Source organism: Triturus cristatus, chromosome 6, assembly GCF_964204655.1.
Source record: "Triturus cristatus chromosome 6, aTriCri1.1, whole genome shotgun sequence".
Lineage (NCBI taxonomy): Eukaryota > Metazoa > Chordata > Amphibia > Caudata > Salamandridae > Triturus > Triturus cristatus.
Window position 1 is genome coordinate 1,634,828,552 of NC_140589.1, and position 18,357 is coordinate 1,634,846,908.

An 18,357-nucleotide genomic window follows, 5' to 3' on the forward strand; every position below is an offset into this window, starting at 1 on the left:
GACACAGAGCGCATGAGCTCACCTCATTGGTTTTAAGTGGATACTCACGGGTGCTCTTTCGCCAAGGGTGAAGTAACCTACCCCTCCTCCGGACAGCGCTGGTATGGACAAGGGAAGTTTTTGAGAACGCGTTTATAAGTATGTTACTTCGTGATTGCTTAGTTCCGGGTAGGGGCGGTCCCGGGACGCTGAAAAATGACGTCATGACGTAGCGTCGTGTGTAGTCAGGGTGATTCTGGGCGTCACCGGACCGTATTGGTCGTTGTGTTTCTTGTTAGCCCTGGAAACCTTGGGAATTGTTCAGCGCTTGGAAATGACGTGGTGGGACTGAACATTCAGTTGTTATGGTGACCGGGGGTGTGTCTGACAAGGTGGAGTGCCAACGTATTCGAAGGGATACACGTTTGCATATGTCGCGGGACATCAATAAAGATTTCGGTATAAAGAAATGCCGAAAAAAATCAAGATGATGTCTTTTCAAGGGGAGTGTGCTTATTAAGCTATACGGACTACGTCAAAGAGTCGCGTGGATATGTCTCGTATGAACCATGTTTGTGACAATAGGGATCGTGATAGGTTTCTCATCTTTTTTTCATGTATGAACTATGCATCGGAGTGTTCATACATAGTTTGTGTCATTGAGGATCGTAATTTTCTCATCATATTTGTTATTGATCCATATGTCAGAGTATTGGTCATTTAAAGATGCGTAGAATGGTATGAAAGGAAGGTGTCATGTTAGCTCAACCCAGGGTGAAGCCAGGCATCCTTAGCGCTGTTGGGGCCGGTGTGGAGGCTGAGCAAGCTATTGCCCAGAGTTGCAGCGTGGGGCCCGTGATTAGAATAGGCACCGAGGCGAGAATAGACAGGTCCGAGGAAATTGAGCCCAAGCCCCGCCGAGGCGGGAATCGAACCCTGGTCCCTGGCCAGAACTCTGCTTCAGGGTCTGCCGCTCTAACCATTGAGCCACTGTCTCTCCAAGTGACTTTTCCATATTAAGTTTATGTATTAAAGCCAGCAAAGACAAGGCACTTGTGGCCTTCCGGTACACAGGCATTGCGTACAGTACAGTCAACTCAGTTCTCAGCTCTTCTTTATTGAGCATAGGATAAGCTCCCACAGCCTCATTCAGAGCACGCTCCGGGAAGGATTCATCATATTTGGCAAACTGTTGACTTTGCAATAATGTGGCACTCACCAAATGTTTTGTGAAAGAAAAACGCTCTTTTGCCTGCACAATTACAATGTCACAGATCTCCTTTGCAATTCGGACCATAGTGGTGATGTTTTTCCTGCGGTTTGCGAAAGTAGATTGCTCTGGCAGTTTGCTGTCTAAATTGTCAACCCCATCTCTCACTTTGCTTATGCTTTGGACAAACATAGTAGTATATACTTGCACTTTGACAGTATCTATCTCTCGTGCTTGTAACTGATTGTATAACAGGTCGACAGCTACCATTATATGATGAAATAAAAACAGTAAGAACTGAAACTCTCTGTCTTGTAGTGTTCTAGCAAAGCCATGGGCTTCAATCTGACTTTTGTAATCAAACTCATCATTGCCTTCTATGGCTTCAAAACATTTCAGAAGGTCCTCTCTATGTTCATAGATTAGGTTGACTGTACGGATGTTAAAGTTCGAACGAGTTGAGGATCCCCTTGGAACGCTTTTGTCTACAATGTCATGAAGTGCTTCTGTTCTTTTGGGGGAACGCGAGAAGAATGCTGCCATGCCTCCTATATCCTGAAAGAAAATTTGTGTCTCGGTGATCTTTGATACTGCCTGTTGCATAATAAAATTAAGTTGGTGAGCGTAACAGTGCACATAATGAGCATTAGGGTACACATCTCGAATTCTCTTCTGAACTCCACTAAGGCTTCCACTCATTACGGACGCACCATCATTGCTTTGCGCAATAAGTTTTTTTTTTGAGGCAGCTCTGGAAAAATTAAGCTCAGTTGAAGCAGTATAGCTGCAGTAATGGTTTCTGCACTAGAGTCTCTTAAATGTGTTAAACCATAGAACCTCTCCACAACTTGTCTGTCATTGTCAATGTATCGAAACACTAATACGGACTGTGTTTTAGTGGCCACATCAGTGGTGTCATCAGCCTGAATAGCCACAAAGTCTGTGTTTTGCAATTCTTGCACAATATGGCTTCTCATAATTTCGGGAAAAAGGGAGGTTCTGGAAAACCAGAGCCTATGTGAATCACAGCTAAGACCTGAGGTCTCAATATTCGTAAAGCAAAGTATTTGTCAAATGTAAATTTACATGAAACGCAAACAAAACATGATTTAGTATTCGAAATACAGAAACACCATGATTGTTTAGAAACAAAAATATATTGTTTGTGTTTTATAATTCAAGATATTTGGTATGCATTTGAAGTTTCACATCACTTATAACAATGCATAGCTATTCAAACTAAAGAAAACATACAATGTTAAAAATCCCAATGCATTTCGGGTAATGCCTACCCTTCGTCAGGGGATAAATGCGTACAACACTAACAGTAAACAATTTAGAAAATTTCTTGTGTTGTGTTCTTCTTAACCTCCATACGGAACTACAACAAAAGGCACATATGTGCTGTTAGACATATTTGTAATGACAATGGAATGTTGTAGAATTTGCACTCGAAATAAAGGAAATTAGGGGAAGACAGGAAAACCTGTAGAAAGATTCCCATGCGGTGATGCGGTTCAAAGAAAGAGAAAAATGGGGTATCACCCAAAAGTGAGAACGCAAAATTATGTTTCAAGCTTACCGAGAATATCGGCGTTACCAAGTGTTGGAAAAAGGTCTCTGGGCAATAATGGACTAACCGTCTGCAAGAGGTTATATTTGATTAGAAAGGCAGGTTGCGTTAGCCGTAATGTGTTGCAGAAAATCAAACTGCAAATGTTACGTGTATTATAGACTCACCCTCTTCAAGTGTTTGTTGTCGAGAGCGGCGGACGCTGCTCCGGAAATGCGCAAAATGCCGTGTCTGTAAAAGAAGCGACCAGAGAGATTACTCTCGGTTGCTGTGACGTAAAAAGGTTCAGCGGTTTCAAGATTACTGCTCCGCAAATTAGCGGAACGAATCTTACCTGCTATTTTTAGTCCGTGTATGTTGAAAAAAGCCTCCAAAACTTCTCCCGTTAAGATTTGGCGCATGCGCGTCTACTGAAACTAGGGGGTTTAAAAAGTGAAAAGGATCTAGAACAGTGATGATGGAAAGAGGACTGCGGCACAAGTAAAAACCGACGTAATCGGAATAAAATGGAGTGTGTCTAAGAAGATGTAACTGGTGGAACCACCATGTGTAAATTCCAAAAAATAATAATGCTCTTAGTAGAAACTGCTTGTCTTCCAATTCACTAGAAATGTGAGAGTTTATATGAGCGAAATATGAAGTGAAAGTGGATGAGAACCTTCACGAGTGACAAAAAAATAAAAAAATAAAAACGTAATTGCGAGTGCAAATCCTTTACAGATGTACAATATGTTAAAGCCTAAATAAAGCATAATAATTCATAATGATCATTTAGACCATCCGGACACACTGTTCCTAAGAATTTTATCCAATGTGTTTCTCTACGGGCAAGAACATTATTCATGTCTGAGTCAGTATGTACATGAAGACGTTCTAAGATTGTGAAACGTAGTTGTGGAATAGTGTGAGAAGTGTTCACCCAATGTGTTACCAGGGAGGATGTCAAATTACTGTTGCGGATCCTACTCTTGTGTTCAATAATCCTGGTTTTAATTTTTCTGCTTGTTTTCCCTACGTATACAAGGCCACACGGGCACTTGATGGCATAGATAACCCATTCCGAGTTGCAGTCTGAAGTATGCTGAAGTTTAATGCCTTTGCCTGTATGAGGATGTGTAAACACATTTCCTGTGATTACGTTACTGCATTGTCCGCAATTGTAGCATTTTCTCATGCCGATGTTCTTGGATATTACAGGACGAGTGTGACTTTTAAGAAGATCCCTCAAGTTCTTTGGTCTGGTATGTGCAAAAAGAGGCGGATCCTTAAACAAGTCTTGAAAATCAGGTTCCTGATCAATTATATCCCAACGTTTGCGAATAACTGACTTGATCTGTGTCGCTTGAGTGGAATGTTTTAGTACAAAAACTTCTCGTTTAGAAGAATTTTTAGGAGTGCTCTGAAGTAGATCTTCTCGTTTTTTTTGGTCAACCTGATTCTTTGCTTCCTTAAGAATGTCCTCTGGATATCCTCTCATTTTGTATCTCTCAAGTTGTTGTGTGATGTCAATATCACACTGCTGTTTGTCCGAAGTGATTCTTTTGATTCTGGTGAGCTGAGATACAGGTAAGTGCTTCTTCAGGGAATACGGATGGGCACTCGAAAAGTGAAGTGCGTTGTTTACGTCTGTAGGTTTTCTGTACACCATTGTTGATAGGCCACGTGTAGATTTTTGTATCTCTATGTCGAGAAAATGAATTTTCTCCAATTGGATGTCATAGGTAAACTTGATCCTCGGGTTGCATTGGTTTAATTCATCAATGCATTGTTCCAGAACTGTCTTGGATCCTTTCCATATGATGAGAATATCATCAATGTATCTTAAAAAAAGAAGTAGATTAGATTGCCATACTGGGTTTTGCAGAATATGTTGATATTCAAAGTGAGCCATAAAGGTATTGGCATACGCCGGCGCTCCTGGAAAACCCATGGATGTTCCAATAATTTGTAGGTAATATTTGTCCATCCACGAAAAGTAACTGTGATACAGTGAGAAGTGTAGAAGCTCCAATAGAAAAATGCTTTTGTCTTTAGACTGTGATGAGTGAAGAAGTCTCCATTCTACTGCCTCGAGTCCTTCATTGTGTGCAATAGAAGTGTAGAGAGCCACTACGTCGATTGTGCAGAGTAAGAAGTCTGTGTTAAGATGAGGTATGATGGCTTCCAATTTCAAACGACAGTCAGTAGTGTCCCTGACGTATGTTTGCCAAGATTGAACCAACGGTTGCAAATGAAAATCCAGATAGCGTCCAATAGGCTCATGTAGTGATCCACAACCCGCCACAATTGGTCTGAAGGGTGGGTTCTGTCTGTTTTTGTGTATTTTTGGAAGCATATATATATGAGGGACTTTTGGTGTGGAATGACATAGGAATTTCTTGGTGTTATCATCAATGTTGCCCTCATCCAGACCTTTCTGTAAAATGGTGTTGAGTATTTTTAGAAATTCTTTGGTAGGGTCTTGGTCCATAGGAATATACGTGAGTGCATCTCTTAAATGTTCGTTAACGCTTTTGATATAAAAATCTGTGTCTAGGATTACCAAGGCTCCCCCTTTGTCCGCTGGTTGAAATGTGATAGAGATATCTTGACGTAGGGCATTTAAAATGCGTGATTCATTGATTGAAAGGTTGGAGTATTTAGGTTTCCTGTACGAAATGGATTCAAGGTCTTTTCTGACCAACATTTCAAAGGTGTCAAGAGTTTTATGCGACACAGGAGACATGTATCTACTTTTAGGTCGAAATCGTGGTTCTGTTTGAGGTTCCTCTTCTGTTCTGGGATTAATGGAAAAGAACCACTTCAATCTTAATTTCCGCATGAACTTAAAGAGAGAAATTTCCGTTTCCAAACTGTGAGATGTGTAGGTGGGTACAAAAGATATCCCTTTGTTAAGAACCTTCATTTGTTGAAGACCAAGTTGTTTGTGAGAAATATTCACTACTAAGGAATTATCTTCTTGGTTGTCCTCTGAGGTCTGCCTGTTTCGGCGGTTTTTTTTTATGTTTTTTCCCCTCCGGGTATGTTTTCGCTTGGTGTGGTGGATTTGTCTGGAGGTGATTTGGAAGAATGGCCCTCGGCTAAAAAAGAAGATGTGCCAGTTGAGGTGGTAGTAGTTTCTTCAGTTTGTTCAGTGGCGCGAGGTCTTGATGTTGCCGCCGGTCTGTGCAATAATAGATCTTGATCAGTTGCCACGCTTTCTTCAGAAGAAGAAGCGCCTGTTTTTTTAAAGGGACGTTTTTGGGCGTAAACCTCGGCCCATGAATAGACCTCATCGAGTTTGTAATCTATTGTGTCCCTTTTAAATTTTCTGATTTTTCTTTCGTGTACTTCTTTTGCATGTACATCAAGTCTGTTGTTTATGTCTTCCAGCACTTTATGCCAATCTTCTTGTTCAATTTGATTAGATATTTCATCCTTGAGTTTATTAATATCTTGATCTAATTCTTGTAATATGGTGGAAATTTCTTCTATTATAAGAAGTATTAAGTCCAAAGAGCACTTATTTAGGATGGCGTACCACCGAGACATGAATGACTTATTGTATTTAAAGAGCATGGGTCTGAGGGCTATCCTGAGGCCCCGAGGAATCCTCTTCACTTTGTGGTACTCGATAAGCGTAGTAGCATGGAGACGTTGATTAATCTCTTTTCTCATAACATATTCCAGTTGTCTTAATTGTTGTGCTGTGGTTCCAGAGGGAGAAGAAAACGTGCGTGTGTCCTTAACAAGAGAGTAAATGGATGTGGCTTCATCCAATGAATATGCTTTCGTTTCAGCCTGGTTGGTTGTCAGATCTGCTATGTCTTTCCAAGACATATTTTAAAGAAGGGTGCGGACTACCGGTGACTCAAAGCAGTGATTCTACAGTGGTTGAGTGAGTCTGCACACCTGTATGTGTATCCAAGCGTGTAAGTATTCTATAGCTATTTTATAGTGTTTTTAGCGTGCTTTCACATTAAAGGGGTGTGAGTCTACATCCCAGAGTATAACATGAGAAAAAGGGAGGTTCTGGAAAACCAGAGCCTATGTGAATCACAGCTAAGACCTGAGGTCTCAATATTCGTAAAGCAAAGTATTTGTCAAATGTAAATTTACATGAAACGCAAACAAAACATGATTTAGTATTCGAAATACAGAAACACCATGATTGTTTAGAAACAAAAATATATTGTTTGTGTTTTATAATTCAAGATATTTGGTATGCATTTGAAGTTTCACATCACTTATAACAATGCATAGCTATTCAAACTAAAGAAAACATACAATGTTAAAAATCCCAATGCATTTCGGGTAATGCCTACCCTTCGTCAGGGGATAAATGCGTACAACACTAACAGTAAACAATTTAGAAAATTTCTTGTGTTGTGTTCTTCTTAACCTCCATACGGAACTACAACAAAAGGCACATATGTGCTGTTAGACATATTTGTAATGACAATGGAATGTTGTAGAATTTGCACTCGAAATAAAGGAAATTAGGGGAAGACAGGAAAACCTGTAGAAAGATTCCCATGCGGTGATGCGGTTCAAAGAAAGAGAAAAATGGGGTATCACCCAAAAGTGAGAACGCAAAATTATGTTTCAAGCTTACCGAGAATATCGGCGTTACCAAGTGTTGGAAAAAGGTCTCTGGGCATAATTTCGAGCATACACTCAAGAAGTTCATTTTGTATTGTTTTAGAGGTGCCCTTAAAGACTGTAGCACTTGCTAAATGTGCTTCCATATCCTTGTCTATGGTTGCTATTAAATCCACAAGGCCTTTGAATATTCCAGGATTTGGGGAACCTTCGATTCATCATGGCCTCGCAATGCCAGTTCAAAAGCACCACAGAAACGAATGCAATCAATTATTTTGGATAGAATCTGTCTGTTCCTATCAACTGCTTCATTGTGTTTCTGTATTGTTTTTCGGTATGCATCACTTATCTGCTGCTCAATCGGAGCATCTTCCCCCAACATTCCCAGTCTAGTCAGGTTTTCCATATGCTTTCTTGTGCGTGAATGCTTCTTTTATTTTTCAGACAAATGCTTCAAGTCTGTTACTCCTTGATTTGTCCAAGAAAACTCACCACCAAACAGCAAGCAGGGGAAGCAGAATTTCTTAAAGGGCACCCTGTAAGCCAATCAGCTTTTGTGTACCAGGCGTTTGAGAATGTACGTGTGGACATTTTTCCTCTGTCCTGGGAAGTTTGCTGTAGTTTTAGGTCAGGCCGATGAGGTCCCAATTGCTTTAAATGTATTTTCTCTTCAAGTGGCCGTGCCTGGAATGACCTTGTAATCAGCTCTTGTACTGTATTCATGATGCCGATGCTGGCCTTACCAATACATATTAAAGAAACCTGCCAATAATCAAAGTACAACATATAAGGTGCGGTGCAATAAAATCAAATTTCAGTATAAATACATATATCTTGTGCAGTATCGCAATAAATCTCCAACAGCTCCCCTTTGCACAACATGACTGCAAAAAATACAGCCTTACTGCCTGCTGCCTCTGTGTGCCATAGTGGTTGCTGAAGGCACTGAAACAGACACTGCTTGCACTATCTATCTATCTATCCCTTGCCTTGAACAAGGCAAGGGATAGATAGTGCTGTTAACAACCGTTATTGCCCAAATCACAGGGCTAAGGCTGTTAGTAAATTCCATCCACTGAGGGTACAATGTTCAGAATGTGTGCCTACCCCAACCACCATGTACAGTGACCACACACATAGCTCTAACTCCAATCTAAAAAAAAAATAGCATCAGTTTCCTTACCCTTAACTCTGGTGTTTGCTGGGTCGTAGCCGGGGTGAAAGAGCAGCAAAGGAGGTCTTGTTCTTCGCCGGAAATATGACCAAAAATTTGGTAAGGGTTGTCAAGCTTTAGAAGGTGCTGAAAATAAAAATAACGTGCTGTAACTAGACAAGCATTGCTTTTAAAATACAAGTAATCCCAATGAATTTTACCAGCGTCAGTTCTTCAAGTTAACATAAAATAACTACAGTGTTCTTAAAATATTTATTTTGTTTGATGTTCGGGGAAACCAGACTTTTTTTAGTCTGCTACGTTAAAATTATCAATTGGAACCTGCTTACATTTAAATGTAATAATGATATGATTTTTAGCTTTCAATATCTTTATGGAATAAAATAGATCAAAATTTTAAATTCAAACGTTTCTACTAAAGACACGTTTCGAAGCGTTATCTCAGCACAACTCTTGCATCCCCCTCTTTCTCTGCCTGCCATTGCGCTCCATGCTTCTGAAAGGTGATAAAAAAAAACATGTGAATTTGCTTTCCAATGTCCGATCCTGCTGCAGCACACTTACAAAGCCCACACATGACAGTAACCCGATTCAAGGCCCCATTCTCCCGATTTTTTTTTTTACAATCTCCCACTTTGCTCTTCTGAAATGTTGGCATGTACGAAAAACAAACGTGCATTTGCGTTTCAAATGTCCGATCCTGCAGCAGCACACTTCCAAAGCAAGCCCTTAGGCCACACATGACAGTAACCCGATTCAAGGCCCCATTCTCCCGATTTTTTTTTTTACAATCTCCCACTTTGCTCTTCTGAAATGTTGGCATGTACGAAAACGTGCATTTGCGTTTCAATCAAATGTCCGATCCTGCAGCAGGCAGCACACTACTGTCGAGGGAAGCAGTTTTTCCTGCCAAACACAGTATGTGCAATCCTCGCTGACGTACACAGCAGTTGAAGGCGCGCGACTGAGGGAATGCTCATGACGCATTATTTAATTGCAGAAGAAGGAGGGTGGACTGTTTTGTCCCTTCTGTGAACATTTGTACGACGCCTGTAATGCAAACAACCCGGGGAGAACATAACCGTGACACGGCTGGCTGATCGGTGTGAGATCGGATCGGACATTTGAAACAGCGAGCATCCATTCATAGATTTGCTTGTTGTGACACACGGTGTGACACAAGTTACACAACAAGCAACTCTATGAATGGATGCTCGCTGTTTCAAATGTCCGATCCTGCAGCAGCACACTTACAAAGCCCTTAGCCCACACATGACAGTAACCCGATTCAAGGCCCCATTCTCCCGATTTTTTTTTTTACAATCTCCCACTTTGCTCTTCTGAAATGTTGGCATGTACGAAAACCAAACGTGCATTTGCGTTTCAAATGTCCGATCCTGCAGCAGCACACTTACAAAGCCCTTAGCCCACACATGACAGTAACCCGATTCAGGGCCCCAATCTCCCGATTTTTTAAAAAAAATCTCCCACTTTGCTCTTCTGAAATGTTGGCATGTACGAAAACCAAACGTGCATTTGCGTTTCAAATGTCCGATCCTGCAGCAGCACACTTACAAAGCAAGCCCTTAGCTCACACATGACAGTAACCCGATTCAAGGCCCCATTCTCCCGATTTTTTTTTTTACAATCTCCCACCTTGCTCTTCTGAAATGTTGGCATGTACAAAAACGTGCATTTGTATTTCAATCAACTGTCCGATCCTGCAGCAGGCAGCACACTACTGTCGAGGGAAGCAGTTTTTCCTGCCAAACACAGTGTGTGCAATCCTCGCTGACGTACACAGCAGTTGAAAGGCGCGCAACTGAGGGAATGCTCATGACGCATTATTTAATTGCAGAAGCAGGAGGGTGGACTGTTTTGTCCCTTCTGTGAACATTTGTACGACGCCTGTAATGCAAACAACCCGGGGAGAACATAACCGTGACACGGCTGGCTGATCGGTGTGAGATCGGATCGGACATTTGAAACAGCGAGCATCCATTCATAGATTTGCTTGTTGTGTCACACGGTGTGACACAAGTTACACAACAAGCAACTCTATGAATGGATGCTCGCTGTTTCAAATGTCCGATCCGATCCTGCTGCAGCACACTTACAAAGCCCACACATCACAGTAACCCGATTCAAGGCCCCAATCTCCCGCTTTTCTTTTTAAAATCTCCCACTTTGCTCTTAATGTTGGCATTGGCATGTATGGGAATGGGCCAGATCGGAATGCCTAATCAAAATGATAATGAGCTGTGCAGTACTCACCAATGGACAAGTCAGGGACAACAGTACACAAGAATTGTCACCACCACGACGAGTCGACGACACACACGAGTCACACGACGGGTCCGGGAGAGCTGACACACACTGTACACCGCCGCCACGAGGTGTGTATGCAGACAGTGTGGCACCGCGGGCGTGATGACGCGACAGACTGCATAGAGTGCGCACCTCATGGCCAATCACTGTCACTGTGTTCAGACATAAGCCACAGTGATTGGCCATAGTTGCGCGGCACCCAATGCAGTTTCTCGTAGGCTGCCGCGTGGGGTCTGAGAGACTGTCTCAGGCTCTCAGCCAATCCAGAGACGCTGCATTAGCAGCGCCTGCACTGGATTGGCGAAAGAGCACGGATAGGGCTCGCCCGGATACCGAGAGACGGGGCTGCTGCATGAGGCAACCCTCGGCCTCTCGGCCCCCTCCTCTCAGTAGTAGTACATGGCAGACAGTGCGGCGAATGCGCATGCTCGTGCTTGTTGTGAGACAAACTCGAGCATGCGCAAATAAATTGCGAGCCGCTGTCAACTGTGTCAGTGCTCGCCCCCCGGCCCCACCCCCTTCATGTCCGACGCAATAAATATATTCATTGCATTGCTGGTCTAGGATTTGCATCTGCGTGCGTGCGTTCGCGTTAAGTGGGGCTCCGCCCCTGCGCCCCAATGGACGCACCGCCACTGCGGAAAAGGGACACAATATGGTGGCGGTGTCTGCAAGTCACCGGCATTCATATTATGATGCATGCGTGAATTGAGCTTTCCATGGCGGCGATGCCGCCATGGAAGGCATACGGTCCTTAACATTGGGGGCCCGTTGGGGGGAGAACATAGGGGGGCCTCATTGCAATGCACTACGTGGCAGGCACCACGTGGTGCCTGCCATGTAGTGCATGGCAATGCTGTGCACAATCCTTTTACATTGCGAGCAGGGCTGCAGCGAGCCGATCCACCCGCAATGTAAAATGCCCAGGATGCCCCGCCAGTGTGGCAGGCGCATCCTAATTTGCATGGCGGGACCGCCGCAACATCGGCAGTCGGTCCCGTGCTCCATTGCGTACCAGCCCTGGCACACATAGTGCACTTTACTAGGGAGTTTACTAGTAAAACAAATATATCAATTATGGACAACCAATTACCATTACACTTTATACAGGGAGCACTTGCACTTTGACACTGATCAGCAGTGGCAAAGTGCCTAAAGCATCTAAGTTGGCAACACCATGTTAGAAAAAAGGTCTAGGGGGAAGGCAAAAACTTTAGGGAACTTTAGCCAAAAAGAGACAAGTCCAACACAAAGCCACACCCTTAATTGCACAGGCCACGCCCCTTTTAGAGATCCCCACTTTTTTCATCCCACCTAGATGTCTTCACTGCTTTTTGGTTAAGTATATAACATACATGTGTTTCATAGTAAAAGGATACATTCCAGAGTAGTGATTGTATATACAGAGCAGTAGGCAAATGCATACATATTGTAATCACTTCAGTAGTCATGTAGGTAAAACTTTGCATATTGTCTCATGACAAAAGAGCACGTTTTAAAAGAGAAAACCAACATTTAATAGTAAAAAAAGCCTGGAATGATTATATAAAAATTGTGTTAGCTTGAAGGGAGATGGGGAGTGCACAAATAGAGCAGTGGTCAAAAGTTATTGGGGAGCAGTTCATGTTGATATGGCAAGTATATGACAAAAGATGTAAATAATGTGGTCAGATGGAGTTAAAGATCGGACTGCATGTCCAGAGGGGTCTAGTATCATTCTTTAAACTGTCTGTAAAAGAATGAAGTAAATTGTTCCGCAATAGGGTGTTCCCCCTAGTCCTCAGACCTCTTCAGGCATTAGCGCAGTTGATTCTGCTGTTGCCCACAGTATGACAGTGGACTGACAATGAGAGAACGGTGGTAAGGCCTTCCACTTCATGGTGATGGAGTGTCTTGCTAAAGGAGGGACAGGTTGATGGATTTATTTTTGGCTTTGGCAAGTTTGCATTGCTTACAGAGGCCATGTATTCAGCTCTTCAATTGGTAATGATCCTGACAGCTTGTAATGGATGACAGTGCAGTGCAAATGTCGCACCAGTAGAGGGCAACATGTGGACAGTCTCATAGCATGAGCTTCAGGTCTGCACCAGGGGAAGCACAAAGGAGGGAGTTTGTTCTGGTGTTTGCATAAATTCTGCTCAATCTGTCAAGGGTCAGAATATTGTGCTGTATGTATTTGAATTTGGTGATTCTCAAAATTGGGTGTGTGGGTGAGTCAGTATTTTTTCCCATTCTTTTGTGTGATGGCTTGGCCCTTGTCCATTTCCCATTTGAGTCACAGGGACCCCAATGGGTCCTCGACCCAGAAGCAGGATGGATCTATTTTTCATCCCACTTAAAGCCTTGTCAGCCCTCTACCAGGAACGCAGGAATCGATGAATGACACACTCAACAGAGAGTGCTAAGACCCTGAGACAAAGAAACTCAGTGAAAAATGCCCAGGATTGCAGTGTTTCTTGATGAAAGGGTCTAAAGAGATGTTTTAGAGGGCCACAGCCTTCTGTACTATGAGGACACGCACTGCATAGAGAAACACACAGCATTATGAATGTAGCAAACTAATCTAATCTCTGCCTTCTACTTCTCACCCACTACCCTATTTTCCACTGGAGAGTTCCTGCAAAAGTAATAGTTCCAGGCAGAAATACTGGGAAAATGCTTCCAAATAGCTTCAATAATCAAAGCAGCAGACATAAAAATCAATTGCTATAAATGACTTACTTTTGTAAGGCTTCTGACTTACTCCTTAATTCCACAAGTAAAACAAGAGTAATCTTGATGTTGTCGTACTTTAATATTCGGGACCGCGTAGGGGACAGGGCCCTACCCCTGTCTATCTTGGTATTAGCGAACCGCAAATGGTAAATGCGGCATGTACGAGTGCTTTATATATCGTTCTAGCTATAAACGCACTGTTTACACGTTATTCAGCTTCACTACGCGGGTTCCATTTTGGAAGCAGTGGCCATCTTGTCATTGCCCTCACATAGGCTATGATGGAGTTAATACGGGCCTCACAGTACATGGGCTTTCCCTCTGACTTCTCTGTGACCTGGGCAGCTGGCTCTGCTGCCCCGGGTCAAACCGGTCTCACGAGCTCCCCTTCCTCCGTCCACCTGTGATTAGCATCAGGGTTTGACCCGTCATAAAGCCCTTTCATTCTATACAATCCCCCGGCTAATCTCTTCTACACCTGCTTGTTCCTGCTTTATGACTTGTTTCCCAAAACAGGAGATGCTCATGTTTATTGGGGGGTCTATTTACATCAAAACGTGGGATCTGAACCTTACTGTGTAAATCATTGTGGGCTGGCCGAACTGGAATGTGGAATGGTCATCACGACTCTGCCTTTTCTTTGTAATGTACACTTGCATATTGCCGTATCATAAAACCTAGGAATGTATGCTTGAGGCAGGGAAAAGCGTATTTAAGATGAAGTCCGTTCCTATGATTTTCAGCAGTCTCCTGAGAACATACACGCTGTTGTACTTCTAGGATACCTGTCATTGGTCTGCAGCCAATAAACGAATCTTTGACTTCACCCAGAAGACTCTGTGTTTCTGTAGGTCTGGAACAGGGTGAACCCAGAAGTCATAGGGTGTGTGCCCCTGCACCGCTGGGTCTAAAATACCCAGTACTTCAGTTTGGCGCCCAACTCGGGACGATTTCAGCGGTACCAGTCCAAGCCAGAGGTTCGTGAGGAGCTTCGTGTGGAAATTCCGGAGGAAGGCCGCCACTTCATCGACCCCTGCATGTCGACGTGGTCCGAAAGTCTTTTCTGCGAGGTTCTCCGCGTCCCGACGGCTACGAAGGACTGCTGCCCTGATTAATCGACCTGTTTTGGACCCTTGACGAGTTTGAGAGAGCGAAACAATCGAGAGAGTCTTCTGGTGACGCCATCGATCAGCAATATTCAGTTAAGTATAAGTGGAGCGTCTCCCATTTGCTTTGGTATCCTTCGGGATCATTTGAATTGGTACTTTGGAGTTTGCAAACGCCAAAACCAGAGGACTCGTGTATTCACGAGAATATCGTATTCGATAATCCTTTGACGTTTGGATCTAGACTAGTGAGCGAAGATGCCTGGTTCTGGACTATTTGGTAGATTATTCTGTTTGGGTTGTGGAAAAGATTTCCAGCTAGAGGAATCATGTCCGGTTCCTCCGGTTGGAACTCCAACTTATGAGCTCTATGTGAAACATGGCGTAGGCCCCATTGCATATAACGAAGTGTGGATCCACTACACCAGGAAAGATGGTGTTTTAAAATGGCCCCAAAATGGTAGTTTTGATACTGATATTTTAGATAATCTGGAAATTAAATTGTTTAAGAAGAAAGCCCGGCCGGCGATGTTTGACTCTTTCCGCTTATGGCGAAAGGAAGCCAAACAGAAGGAAATCAAGTTAGCGAAAAAGAATAAGAGAGAGAGAGGTATGTCAGTAATGCAAGCAGCTGTACAATTTAAAGACAATGAAGAGGAGCAAATGAATGAGCAATTGCACAGGCAGCGTAAGTTAGGGATTGACAAATGTTACCCAGCTTTGCCACATTCTAAGCAGGATGAGTCAGAAGAAAAGGAGAAAGATCCCCTGATGTCACATTTGTTGAGTTCGCCACCCCCGTATGCTCAAACTGCCACGGCGCCTCCCCAGCTTGTAAATATGCCGCCTCCAGTGCATATACTGCAAGCCTTGCCGCAACCGCCAGTTGCTTTGCAACCAGTACCTATTCCTGTAGCGCAGTCCTCTCAAGCGCCTCCAGTTGTGCTTCCAACTGCCCCCGCACCTCCTGCGACTTTGCCTAATCCAGTAACTGCCTCCCCTAACACTCTTCCTTCCACCACTCCAGTACCTGTCTCTACATCCTCTTTTCTTCCCTCTGTTTTTCCCCCTGTTCTCGCCTCAGCTTCTCCTTCAGCGCGACAGCGCTTAGCTAATGTGGTATCTACATTAATGTCTCCTCTCTTTGGGTCATCTGGTGCAACTCCTGGTGTACAGCGTAAGCAGTTGCGCAGCCAATTGCCTAACCCCGATGAGAAAAAGGTAATAGATCACATGGCGCGTAGATGGATCGTTTTTCCTTCACTGTATGATGTGGAATCAGTTGTCAACACTTTCCATCAATGGGATGCCCCGAAACAGAGATATGTGTTTGAGAAAATGTGCGAAATTCTCTGTGAAGAATTGGAGGATAGTGGTAGAAATCCGAACCCGCAGGAATTGTGTAGAGTGAGGTTCGATTTTGGAACTGGTATAATTGTGGACCGCGAAGTAGATAAAGCAGTTGCGGTTGTATTATCCTTAAGGAATGACGATTGCCAACAGTCATTGTTTGAACAAGAGGTCCTTGTGGGGAAAAAAACAAAAGCGCGACAATACCCTATGAGAGAAGTTCCCCCGGTATGGAAGGAAGCGGTTGCAGCTGCCGGTGGTAACCCCGCTGTGGCAGCGCATTTCCAGCGTGTTTGGGTGCATGTTCCATGGAAGCGCTCTGAGGTGTTAGCGCTTAAGCAGTCCTTGCCTGATCCCCGTAAAAACCCAGCAGGTTATTATAAAGAGTTGTCACAGACGGCAGGGTCATGCATTATGAATCTGGCCGACATAGACATGTTGTTTGGTAATGTTGTTCCACAGCCTCTATGGGGATCAATTCGTAATGTAGATCACAATGCAGAACTAGGGGATACATGGACTAACATTGTTGCTGCTGATGCTAGACAAACTGGTGGTGCGAAACCAGAACCTTTAGTAGCTGAATTGCCTGGTAGAATCATCACGTATATGAAGACAATAATGCCTGCGATGCGCGTAAATTGGGACAAGTTATCCGCATGCAAGCAGAAGAAAGATGAGACAGTGTCAGATTTCTTTACTAGGTTTGAAGAAACGTTTATTGACCACAGTGGGCAGGATATGAGTACTGAGGGTGGACAACGGTTGTTTGTGGATAAGTTTGTGCAGAATCTACTTCCTGACCTGTGTAAAAAGTTAAAAGATTCAGAAAGTTCTTGGGCTGTTTCTTCTTCAGCGCAAATACTGGCTACTGCACAGTATTATGAAAATAGAGATAAAGACGAGAAAGATAGAACGGAGAAGAAAACGAAGGAACTAAAGACAAAGGTCCTTTTACAGCAGGCCTATCCGCCACGTGGAGGTCAGAATAATTATAGGCAACCCCAAGGTGTCTATCACCAACCCCAACAGTTTCAAAACAATCAGCAAATGAACGGGTATTACCAACCACGTGTCCCTGTAGGTCCCAACCAATGTTCATACTGTAAAGAGGAAGGTCATTTTAAATACAGTTGCCCTAAATTAATGCAGCGGAACGGTAATGCGTATGGCGCAAGAGGAAGGGGTGGTCAGCAAGCTCCTAGAGGCCGAGGGCGTGGAAGTGTTCCCCAGAACGCGCGTCCTCTGCCGCCTCAAAATACCATCAATAGCTTTGATCAGCAAGCTAACGCGATTAGCAATACGGCTCAGTATTATAATAATGATTATTATGCAGAAGACGGTGATGCAGAGAATAATGATTACTAGGACAGCCATAGACAGAGAGAGGGAGTTGTTTCAGTGCCAGTGGATCAGAGTGGACCGTATGTTGAGGTGACTACAGCAAATGTAACGGAGCCTTTTCTGCTAGACACTGGTGCTGCAAAGAGTTCAATCATGCATTCAAAACTCCCTGGCGCACCTTTGTCTGGCGATATAAATGTTTCAGTAGGTTTTTCTGGCGCCCCAGTTAGGAACCCGATTTCCAGTCCCATGTCACTTTCTGTTGGACCTTGCGAGCTGAAAGCGCCCCTGATCCTGACAACAGGTTGTGGTGAGAATTTGCTGGGATTAGATTTGTTGAAAAGATTGCACGCTACACTGTATTGTTCTCCTTCAGGAGTACAACTTACATTAGGCAAGAAAGTGGTTTCCCCAATGTATTTGTCTAAAAACACGATGCCACCTGAATTGTCATCCCTTCCGGATGCCCTTTGGGCTACTGGTCCCAATGATGTGGGCCTCTTGGAAATACCGCCATATGTGGTGACTCTAAAGGCTAATGTCAGACTGCCACGTATTCCCCAGTACAAGATCTCTAATGAAGGGCAGAAAGCATTGTTAGACATTGTCAGCGACTTGATTAATAAGGGTGTGATAGAGGAAACAAGAGGCAACGTTTGCAATAGTCCGATTTTACCTGTCTTAAAACGAACGGACCCTTCACAGCCACCTGTTTACAGATTTGTGATTGATCTTAGAGAGGTTAATAAGATTGTTGTGCCACAGTTTCCGGTTGTCCCTGATATAACTGCCTTGTTAACGATGATTCCAGCCTCTGCTGCATGGTTTTCAGTGATCGATTTAAAGAATGCTTTCTTTAGTATCCCAATTGCAGAAGAGAGCAGAGATATTTTTGGTTTTAGTCTGGGAGGCCGAAGCTTCCGCTTCAAACGCGCTCCCCAGGGCTACTGTGAGAGTCCATCCATATATAGTCAGGCTCTGAAAGCGCAGCTTGATG